This window comes from Larimichthys crocea, chromosome XXI (assembly GCF_000972845.2).
Source record: "Larimichthys crocea isolate SSNF chromosome XXI, L_crocea_2.0, whole genome shotgun sequence".
NCBI classification, from domain to species: domain Eukaryota; kingdom Metazoa; phylum Chordata; class Actinopteri; family Sciaenidae; genus Larimichthys; species Larimichthys crocea.
Window position 1 is genome coordinate 9,074,837 of NC_040031.1, and position 12,309 is coordinate 9,087,145.

The window sequence follows — 12,309 nt, forward strand, 5'->3', positions numbered from 1 at the left end:
TGGTAATGTCGGCGTGCTGTCTAAGCAGCCGTCCCATGAGGCCGCGGCTGAGCCGCTGTGTGTCTGCGCACACGTCTTCCTGCGCGTCCCAGTGTCCCCTTTCCTTTTACACGTGCACGCACACACACACACGTACACACACTTTCCTATCTGTTTGTATGTGTATGTGGTAGTAGGCAGGGTCTGGTGTGGTTACTTTGTGTCACTGAAGACTTAATGAGGCGAATAAGAAGCTTTTAGAGCCAATGGAGGTGGATAATGTGGGTTTGCTTGTGTGTGTGTGTGGGAGTCTTTGCTACTGGCTATAAACATTGCTGTTCTCTTCTGCCCTGCTGCACTTGAACTAACAAGCTATAGACTGCCCTGCCTTGTGTGTCTGCATCTGCACTCTGCACTGAAGAAAGAAAGCCCCCTCGGTCACTGCGGCTGTTTTTCTCCAGGCTGGGGGTCACCGGTCATACCGGGAAAAGCGATGTCAAAGCGTTGCACTTCACAGAGAGCGAACACGAGAATTCCAGTGTTCTCCTGAACTCGAAAGTCCGTCGTATGTAAGTGGACAGCTTGTCAAACAGTCTGAAAATGTGCCGCTAATCCCGTCCCAGGCACGAGTGTCCTGGCTGAGAGAGTTTTTAGCGCCGCAGGCAGCGGCATGTCTTCTCAGAGGAGTGTGCTTAACTCTCGACACATTGATCAGTCGGAGTTTCTCGAGGAAAAAATCTGAAGCAGTAAAAGCTGTTTACACACCCTTCACTCAGCCGGCGCCGCCGCTCAAACACTAAATACTGGACTGTCACATTGTTACTATGACTTATTAATGCTAATACTTTCAAATTAAAAGCCTACTAACACTGAAATATAAAAACAAGAGCAACAACAACACATTTTAATTTGCTTATTGCTCATTTATTATCTATTTTTATATAAGTTTTATATAAAGGATGACATGAAAACTGTGTTGCAACACGGAAACAATTGGAGATTTAAAATAAATAGAAAAATACTTATATATCATTACATAACATTACTTACCGCCCCTATAAGTACACCTGTAAGTACATTATTACTCACTGACTGTGTAATACTGTAATGCACCTGCTGACATATTCATATTTATATAATATATGTTATTTATATATCACTGTTCACATGCACGTTAGATGTACGCTGCATTTTGTTGTCTTAGTGCTACATAACATTAGTGTAGTGTATAATACATATTATAGCACAATATTTTAGAGAGAGTTACAAAAATACAAAATCTCTCTGTATTTAAATGCTTATTCATCCAATCCAGCTGCTATAAAGTTATTTATTCTTACCTCACATGATTCTCTACAGCGCTGTTACTATTTAATACCGTTAAGTTAACATTTAATCTCTTAATTTAAAGGTCTAGCGTGTAGGATTTAGCTCCAGCTTGCAGTGAAGTTGCAGATTGCAGCCACATGAATACTCTCCTGTCAGGCATGTAGGAGAAACCATATCCAGATCAGTGTTTGGTTGTCTGCTCTGGTCTCTCTGTAGATATAAAGAGCTCATGATGAAAACATACTAATTATTATTATTATACTCCATACTCGTGAATCTTACGCACTCTCCTGAGTCGCTCGTTTGTTTACGTCAGCCTCAGAAACCCGTCAGTGAGTTCAACGTGATAGTTACCTGATTATCCGAAAAAAGTGATTCACGAACAGTTTGAGTGTGCGAGGTGCCGAGCAGGATGTCGGTCCGCTGTGGTATGAACGCAGGAACAGATGACAACACACCCTCCCCACCCCCATCCTGTCTTCCATTCCTCCCTTACCTCCCTCCCTCCCTCCATCCTTCCCTACATCCCTTCCTCCCTCCCTCCCTCCCTCGCCACCTGGAGCCAGCGAGCCGTGACACCAGAGGGAGGGAGGGAGTGATGATGAAGGGACAAGGGACTGGAGAGAGAAAGAGAGAGGGGACCACAGAGGGGGCTAGATGAAGGAGAGGAAGAAGGAAGGGGAGGATAAAAGATGAGACGGAGCATATGTGGGCATGGAGAAATCAAATGAGCTCCTGTACTTAAACTATTTTCATAATACATCACTTGAAAAGTAAGAACCAAACATTACAAATGTTCCTCAGTGTGCATAGTGTGAATAAAGTATATAAAGTGTGAATTATTTTGGATTTCCTCCAACTACTGCGCTTTCCTGTTGGTGCCAGATTATTTTAATTATTTTCAAATATTTAACCTTTTAATTTAACCTTTATCCATCCAGGGAATTTAAATATATTCGCTCTTTACTCACATTTGCATATTTACATTCGGTCTGTCCAGTGTAACGTTACTTCTTCTGCATCTCACTACGTTTTGGCCACAAGCCTGCGGAGCCAGGTGGTGACTCGTGGTTACTGTACGGTACGTCATCAAACGGAAGATTAAAAGCAAAGTTTAGTAAAATGTTTTCTTGTAATCTTCACTCAGTCATGTTTTCAGCTGTCATCGCGCTTCGTGTATTTCTCTAACCTCCTCTCACACCGTTAAAACAAAGTGTTTGCTGTCTGTTAGTCCCCGTAACCTACCATCGTCTGCTTTATCGACTGTGCATGAATACATAGACAGAACTGTCAGTGTGTGTGTGTGTGTGTGTGTGTGTGTGTGTGTGTGTGTTTTGAAGGCTAGGAGCATGGTGGTCCCCTGGAGAGCTCATTTTGTCGTCTTCTCGCTTGATTTACCTTCTTCTTCTTCTTCTTCTTCTGCTGTTTATTACCAGTCATTACAAGCTGTTTGGAAACCTAATAGGACACACTGACAAATAGACTGGGAGAGACCCAACCAGGATCGGTATCGGGGCACAAAATAAGTGTGTGTGTGTGTGTGTGTGTGTGTGTGTGTGTGTGTGTGTGTGTGTGTGTGTGACAGAGAGAGAGAGCTTGTCTGTCACGTTTCGTGTTTGCCTGTGAGAATATTTCTACATGCAACATCAGCTATCCTAACTCATGTATAGAAGTTGTCTATTTAGTCTGAGTGATATCTTTGTTATGCCTCGCGTGTAGGTAGGTGTGTGTGTGTGTGTGTGTCTGTGTGTGTGTGTGTGTGTGTGGAGAGGGTGGCCAGTGATAGAGGGTTGTATACCATATTGTACTTACAACCCCCCTCTGCATTCCCCTCTCCTCTGTCTTTTTCCCCCTCTCTCTCTCTCTCAACCCGTCCAGGTGTGGCTGCACCAGCTGCTAAAGAGAACAGGACAATTACACACACACACACACACACACACACACACACACACACACACACACACACACTAGAATACACACACTTTCTCTCTCTGCTAGCTAATTGTCACAAGACAAACAAGGCGCTTTGCCTTTATGCGCTTCATAAACAGGGGCCAAGCAACAATTAACTCCCTGCTTAATTCACTAACTATTCTGAATTCATTTTCTCCTGTGACAGGCACATCTGTCACAGCTGGTAGCGAGTAAGTGTGTGTGTGTGTGTGTGTGTGTGTGTTGGAGACGAGGTTTGGGCCTGTATAGAAATGCAATTAGGCTGTAGCTTTAAACAGAATACGTTCAGGCTGATTACTACGGTTACGCGCGTGCATCGCCTCGATGTATTTGAGGAAACGTTGTTTCAAGTATGCGAACAAAGAGAATGTCGAGCGTTTATTTGTGTGTTTGTTTGCACTTCTGCTTTGTGTGTGTGTTGGAGATCATGATGTAACGCCGCGGGGTGTGCTGACCTGTATTTTATTTGAAAGCGAGCGTGAAATGAAGACGGTGGAAGCAAAGCAGGACAGCTTGAACGCAGGTAATTATCAAAAAGAGTCGAAACAACACGTGGAAGAGGAACTACAGAAAGTTTTCAGATGGAAACTACAGATTGTTCCTCAGCTGGAGATCAGAGTCAGTCAGGATGATACAAGAATACCAAAAAAAAAGAAACTCTTGTGTCTACACTCGTTGTTCACGTTCACACCTTTAGCACTATATTTTGTTCCATTATTGATAAATCTTTTAGCCTCAGCTACACAAGTCTTTTTCATTCATCGTCCTCCATCCGAGCTCTTTCCAGGGCCGTGTGGACGTGTGCAGACCGACTGATCTCATCACACTTCTTTCGCTTCCCTTGCTCTGTTTCGGCTCAGCTATTGTTATTCTAATTATTACATAATTCAGAGAATAGCGCCACCCACCGCCTTTAATCCTGTGTAGATGTCTAGAACCAGCCACGAATAAGTGGAAATCTCAAGATAACAGCCTGTATCTGTACCTAAAGATTGATATTTGTGATATTCCATATCTCTGCATAGTTAAATAAACGATACAGAGAATATTCATCATAATAAGCAGCAACACAGTACAAGGCATGCTGTTAAAGAGTAAAGGACTAATAATAATAATTAGTTTTACTTACACTTCTTATTTCTCAAGTGAGATCTGTTGGTTATCGACCTCACCAGCTATAAAATATGTTTGCTGTTGAATAATGAAGAAGAAAATCCAAATTATAATTTGTCATATTCCACACATGTCGGCGGGGGGAAGAAGTTTGGGACACAGATGTCTCAGAACCGCCAGAATAAAAGCATGCATGATTAGTTACCACTGGAGTTACGTGAGGAAATCTTTTTTTTGGTCATTTAGAAAAACCAAACCTTTGAAGAACGTGAATATTATTCATCCTCTTTGGATTCAGCAAGATCTGTCATAAAACATGTAAAGTATATTAAAATAAATACGGCGTTCTAAAAAGCAGCTACGTATGGAATAAGAGAAACTGAAGGAAGTGGGCCTCAGGCGGTGAAATGACAGGACGCTGCATGCACGGTATAGTAAGTGAGAAATTGAGACGTCAGGAAAACAAGTTGTTGACAGAAATAGTGGCGATTACAGATCAATTGAGTAGATTCATACTGATGGCAAACAGCAGGCGAGGAAACAGTCTGATGCAGGGATGCAACGTGCAGAGGACATGGAGGGAACAGGCGAGGGAGAGGGAGACAAGTGAACGCAGATCAATAGGGCGAAATGAAGAGAGGATCGAGATGAATAAAGCGAGAGACGGAAGGAGAGAGCGTTGGAGGAGAGAGAGAGCGAGAGAGAGGATGAGAGCGATTTCTGGCAGATTTTGGCTCGCGCTCAGTCCTCTTGCCGAGCAGCTGGACTTCATTAGTGGCTGGTGTTAATTACTGGGACTGTACACACACACATGCAGATAAGTGCGCGCACGCAGGGGCACGTGAGCACACACCGACAGATCCGCGCACACTCACACAGCCTGTGATTCAGGGTCACCTTGCTAGCCTTGTTTGAACCAGCAGAGAGACGGGGAGACGGTGCCAGACAGACAGAAAAACAGAAACGGAGAGAGCTCGCACACAAGTGTCAGTCCACGGTGGGAGTTTCGTATGTTATTAATGGCGTTTTGAGCAGCTGCAAAAAAAGGGGGTTCAGCTGGTGGAGAGATAAGTGATAGTGTAGTTTGTGGTTAGACGTGCGTATGGACTGCAGTGTGGAGTTGCAGATTAATAAAAAAAAAAAAGGTGCAGAAATCTGCTCGTCCGTGCTTTGAATTCTAAAACCAGCTCCGAAAGCTGCAGCCGGCTAAATATATCTCTCAGTTCTTTATTGAATTACTGAGTGACACTGCAGTCAGCGAGAGATCGAGAGCGATGTCGACAGACAGAGATGTGATTACAGATCAATGGAGTCGATTCATAATGATGGCAAACAACAGGTGAGGATGAAAACTAATAAAGAAGATCAGGAGTTATGGTTCACCGTCATACTGATACATGATTGGTTTATTAAAGAACGTACAGCATAGAAGCACAGTGAAGACTGTTCACACCGTCTCGTATCAGTCACTGCTAATTAATGCATTGAATTTTAAAATCAGCTTTGAAAGCTGCACTCAGATAAATACATCTACATAAAAAAAAAGTCTCGATTATTTATTTAATCACCTTTCTTTAGGGCGTTACATCACCCAGACAGGAGCTTGAAGTTAAAACAATGAAAGATGATTACAGTACGCTGTTTCAGGATTTGATCAGTGGAGAGAACCTTTCCAGGAAATATGTTTTAAATATATATATCATCAGTTTTCCATGATCACACTAACATCACACCTGTACCAAATAACCTGCATAAAGAAGCCGGAGCACCCGCAGAGAACCCATGCAGACACGGAGAGAACATGCAAATGACTCCTGCCGTCTTATTGTAATAGAGTATTTCTACATATACTGTCCATTGAGTTTTAGATTCCGATTGATCATCGAGTGAATCTACAAACTCACGTGGGCGTAACATCAGACGTCTCTTAATAAGAGGCCACGACCTCATCGCAGAGAACAAACTATATATTTCTATAGAAACAGAGAGAGAGATGTTCAGAGGCCGAGCTTGATCTGAATTTGCACTCGGGATCGGCTGGTAATCTATGATTGGTCGATGGTGTGATAGGTTGCAGAATCAATCTATTGATTCGTTTGGTCTGAAATGAGAGCTGCTTAATAGTGAGCTGTAAAAGACCGCACTGTTTCAGAGGTTAACATATGCAGAAATTCAAAAACCTCTAAAGAAGTTGCAGCTCTGGATACTGAAACAAATTCTCTGGCTTCGAACACACATACCACATGCTTGGCGTGCATGCTGCAGCCTATATTTAAGAATGTTTCCAGCGGTGCTTCAATACTTTTGATAACAAATCACGATTTCTCATCTTGCTCCTCCTCCTGTAGCCACTACTCGATTCAGCATTGCGCGTTTCAGTCGCACCGCCGAATACGAGTTACCGGAGAGAAAAAGGAAAAGATGGTTTAAAAAAAACGCGCAGCAGCGCAGCATGAGGTGGGATGCAAAGCCACGCTGGGAGAGGCTGAAGGGTTTTTCTTTGGCTCTTAATTACACGGCAGAAGACAGGAGAAGGCAGGAGCGAGAGCGAGACGGAGAGAAAAGGTTGAAACAACAGTATACACTGTCGCTCTTATCTTCCGTCTCTAAACAGATGTCGACCAGGCTGTTCTCTTTATTGCAGTACAAAGGCCTTCTGACAAAACACACGCGCCGGCATGCACACGCATCATCCCGGGCAAATCAATGCATTCTGGAGTCGGTAATTTCCCAAGGTGTTTTTCCGTGCCCCCGTTGGGTGAGCAAGGTGACAAAGCCAGCCACGGAGGAGAGAATCTCTCACTTTCCAGCCTCCGTTCTTAAGCCCCTGTTTGCTTTCTCTCCCTCTTTTATTGCTTCCGGAGTATTTGCTTTTCTCTTTGCCGTTGCGGACGTTTCGCACAACATGCAATGTTCCGTCACGCTGATTGATTTACATATATTGCAGCAAACGGAAGATGTTTGCTTTTGTCTTATGTGACGCGTCGGTTATTCTTTGAGCAGAATGCAGCTTTATATTACACACGTCTAACATTTCCGAAGACGTCTGAGACTGTTTGGTTAACAGATTGTTTGGATTGAGCTGCAGTGCTGTGCATTTCCAGTTATTCCATGACAGGCAGGCGTTCTGTTTGTAGCCTGGTGATCTCTCTCTTGTGTTAGCACATTTCTGTCCAGGTAGGTGTTGTTATGTGTCTGGAGATGTGATGGATGACCAGTGTGTTGGGTTTAGTGGCATCCAGCGATGGAGTTGTGGATTCAGTGTTTAGTTTGTCTGTTCTGGGCTACTGTAGATATTTGGCTGGTCAACATGGACCTGCAGGTTTAGCAGCCGTTCATGAGAATTGGGCCAAACCATGTCCTACCTTAACAACTCCGTCCTTTGGAGGTGACACCTGTGCTGATGGAGGTGACACAACTCTCATTTCTCTTTAATAATTGTGTTTGAAATTAGTGCTTTCTTTTCAGTTACATTACAGTGCACCCTCGTTTATCGCGGGTGATACAAAACTAACCCACAATAGACGAAATCCACGAAGTAATCAGCTTTATTTTTTACAATTATTCTACATGTTTTAAGGCCGTAAAACCCCTAACCACACACTTTTATACACGTTTCTCAGACAGACATTAACATTTTCTCACATTTCTCTCTTATTTAAACTCTCAAAGTTCAAACTTTCGCAGATTTAACAAAAATAAGCACAGTACTGTATTAGTAAATGAAACCAAAGATCAAAACCTGTTTTCAAGCCCAAACAAAGAAATTATTACCAGTAACTCACGCGTATTTCACAGTTCCTCCTTGTCCTGGCGCCGCATTTTGTACAGTACTCCCTGAGCCAATCAATATCAATATCAGTGACTATGAGGGCCGTTTACTTCAGGTACAGAGTCCTCAGCTGCTCAGCGGGAGGCTGGCTGCCCGTTACGTTTACATACGGTTTAATAGCCGAGAATTTTTACTTTTCAAATATATTTTCCAGCATAGTTGAAGAATAAAAATCAAAAACCTAAAAAAGTAGAATGTAGATATAAAAGGTTCATTCTAATAAAAACGAGCGATTGTTCGTATCGATTTCAGGTGATTATACACACAGTGTTGCATATTTTATCCAGTGTCTGACATATTCTGTGAATAATTCTGACACACTGGAACTTTAACTTAAAGTTTTTCTATGTCGTTTGCAGAAATGTGCCAATTTGAGAGTCGCTCTACCTGAAAGTCGACTTACATTTCTACAACCTGTAGATCTGATTGCTCACTTAAACTCACAGTTATCACTCCTGTCACGGGGAAGCAAAAAAGCTCCAGGACCCCGGAACATTTTCTGGACCTATTTGAATCACTCAAATTGCACCGGGCCATTGTACGTGCTGGAATAATTAACCTCCAGACGCAGCGGCTTCATTCACTGACACAGTATCCTGCACAGTGCAGCACAGCTCACCTGCAGCACGCCGTCGTGTCGTGCGGGGATCTGTTCTGTTTAAAAGGCTTCTGTAATCTGGTGCTTTCTAGATTGAACACACCACGAGCCCCTCCAACCACCCCCACCCCTCCTCCACCCACGACATAATGATAATTACGATCATTATGCTAATATTGTCATGTAATGTGCTGTTTAGTTTAGGTACGATGAGTCTTTCGTCCACTTTCCGGTCTCCTCCGTTACTTTCTTCCTGACTCCTTCGGTGACCCCTCGCTCTCTCTCTCTGTCCTTCCCCGCCGACTCACCTCCACGTCCTCATCATCACCACCTCTGTCCCTCTTCATCCTTGTATCTCTCCTGGATGAGAGACACACTCATTTGTGACAGAGCCAACCTGCTAATGGTGGATGGCAAGAAACAAAATTGGCCATGCCAAATATGTACACACACAAACACACACACACACACACACGCACACACACACACTAACATGGACGTCTGGAAATACTGAGACATTCTCTTATGACGCCACACACACTCTTATACGGACGCACATCAGTGCATAGATACACAACACATTCACACTAATGTATTCACATAACACTCTGTATGCTCCCTGCTGCATTGCTCCTGGTGCTGGGCTCCCTCTCTGCTATGCGCCTCCTCCTCCTCCTCCTCCTCCTCTTCGTCCTCCACCCCCACCACCTCCTTCTCCTTCTCCCAGTACATCTGGCACGCTCAGCTGCCGAGGAGCGCCATAATTATCCCGCCGGAGACGCGCACACACGTACACACACACACGCACACACACACAGACACCGCGCGACGAAAAAGCTCACGCACACTTGTCTTCGGCGATCCGCGCCGCTCCCTGCTGCTCTTCGTCACTACCGGGGCTTCATTAGAGTGTGTGGAGAGTGTGTGTGTGTGTGTGCGTGTGTGTGTGTTGATGCATGGTGCTTTTGGATGCAATCCAGATGTTTTTTCTTTTATAGTTGAGGAGTCGGGCGTGTCCTAGATGCAACTGCCCTGCTCGGCGTTCGCTTCAGTGTTTGGAGTTTGAACGTCTCACATATTCTACTCTTCCTCTTCTCGCTTCCCTCCCGGCGTTCACATCAGGGTCCGGGTCTGATTTAGACATCATGCCGGAAGACAGGAAGCGGGCAGCGGACAGGATCACTTGGTCTCAGTCTGGGGTGGAGCGTGTGGACCTTGTGTTGTGTTGCACCTTAACGCTCGAGTCTGTTTAATCCTTTTAAATCTGTTTGTATCTGTCTTTGAATAGAACTCATTAACGAGCACGAGACACCACGAATGAAGTCCCTATGAATGGAAAAGGATAAAAGACTTCGTTATAATATAATACATGTTAAAATAAGAACATTCCCCACTCACTCACTCTTTCTGCAGTCATAATTGCAGGGGTGGTTTTAGTCTGTCTGGTGTCACGTTGTAATTACTGGCCTGTACAGGTGAAGGAGAGGCTGAGGTCGGAGTGCTGCTGCCTGGAGTGGCGGCTATATGAGTGTGTGTGAGAGAGCAAGAGAGACTGTGAATGAGTGAGTACAGTGTGATTGGCAGTAATTGTGTGTACTGTAATTGTGTGTGTGTGTGTGTGCGTGTATTTATAGTATGACTGGCATTCAGTGTGTGTGTGTGTGTTTGCGAGTGTACCCTCCTAGTGCCCGCTGTGGCTGCTCCGGGTGGTACCGTAGGTTTGATTCCCGGCACCACTTTGTGTCAGGCTTGCCGCAGAGCCAAAAGCAATTGAGCTTTGTGGAGAAAGATTCTGGAAACGCCTTTTTCCACATTTCTATTTTCAATCCAAGCTTTTAGTGCCACGGGAAGCTCGGAATAAAGCCCCTGCATCAGTCACATGGACGGGCGCTAAAGACCAATCAGGTGACAAGCTTTGACTCTGTCTTTATGTCACCAACACAATGAGCCACTTGAGCCTTTTGATTTCAGCCTTTGTCGAGCGGCGGCCTTCAGTTTTTACTTCTTCAGAAATTAATATAAAGCACTTAAAATAATAACTTACTAAAAAATAAAGTTGGAGTTGTAGCCATTATAATGAAAATAAGAATAAGAAAAGCCTTTATTCATCCCACTGCTATGGACGTATCAACAGGCTACATGAAAAGATGCAGTGAAAATTATTAGTAAATGTGTTGTTTTTTTTCTATATATAGAATAAAGGAAAAAAAGCAGAATAACAAGCGATTACCGTCCAGTCTCAGGCGTGTGAACGTCTCCATGGTTACGCCTTCTGTGGTTTTCAGGCCATTTGATGAAGGTAAACACGGTAAATGACCGTGCATAACAGGAGCGAGCCGCGCCAGAGGTCATGTAACATTAATTAGATGTTGAACGATCTGAAAATTTAAATAAACTGCCATCGTCGTTCCCTTTTTTACGCAGCCCCAAGAAAAGCAGCGCATACTCGCAATTACGACACGCGGGGTGCAGAACGAATGCTTGACGTCTTTGTCAGGTGCGTCAGGTGTCGTTGCACCTGCTGGCTTCGGCTTCACTCGATCCTGCAATCAAACGGCACACCATACACGGCGTATAGGTTCTCCACAGCTTCTATACTGGGCTGTTAATTCACCACGTTCTTTTACATCATCTGATTTAATAAAAAGAAGCTGAAGGAGAAAAAAAAGGCTCCTTCACCTCACTGACTAACAGAACAATAAGTTCACACAGGTCATTCAAGACATTACCAACTCTCAGGGTTTCCGTTTGCCTGGAAAACCTGGAAATTTAAATACTAGTTTTTCAGTTTAATTTAATTGTATTCACTCAGATCGCCTAATGAAACCAAGAAATATTATTGTTTGTAGCCTGACTTTCAAAGAGAGAGAAAGCTCCTGTCCTCTTCATTCTCAACATTAAGTCAGTTATAAATCCAGTCTGATGTTACACACACACACACACACACACACACTTTCAGTGGTGTTTGCATTGACGGTTGTTTGTCAAACACACAGCAGCAAAGAAACGTGAATCCAGTCTGATGTTCCAGCAGCTCATGACACACGCTCTCGTCCCACATGTATGTGCACGCGTACATCTGTGTCACGCGACTATCGATTACGCCGCGTGCTGGTCGAACCGGTCGTACGTCTGAGGAGAGAATATCTCGGACACACTGATGTGATGTCTCACATAATGAGAAGCTATGGGACGGGTTGAATGGCCTGGCTTCATTTCCTTCTGTCCTCTCCTCCTTTAATCCCTTCTGCTCTCTCCTGCACTCCATCATCCTATCCCTACCTCCGCCCCCACCCCCACCACCGCCGCCTCCCTCTCTTCATTGTCTGTCCACTTCCCCTACGGTAACAGGTTTACCCGTGAGATTCGCTGGACTCTCTCTCGCACACACACAGACACACAGTGCTAGGGGCCTAGGTAGAAGTGTAATTTCCCCAGTGTTCTCCCTAACCTGGAATATCTGACACGGTGACACCAGAGAAGAAAGGGAGTCTCTGCATGTGTG

The 12,309-nt window shown here is 44.2% G+C and overlaps 1 protein-coding gene across 3 annotated transcripts in view; it reads left to right on the top strand.

The window, feature by feature from the left end:
* The window catches only part of znf423 (zinc finger protein 423), a 137,578-nt gene that overhangs the window by 77,647 nt on the left and 47,622 nt on the right, over window positions 1-12,309 (top strand). The window lies entirely within an intron of this gene.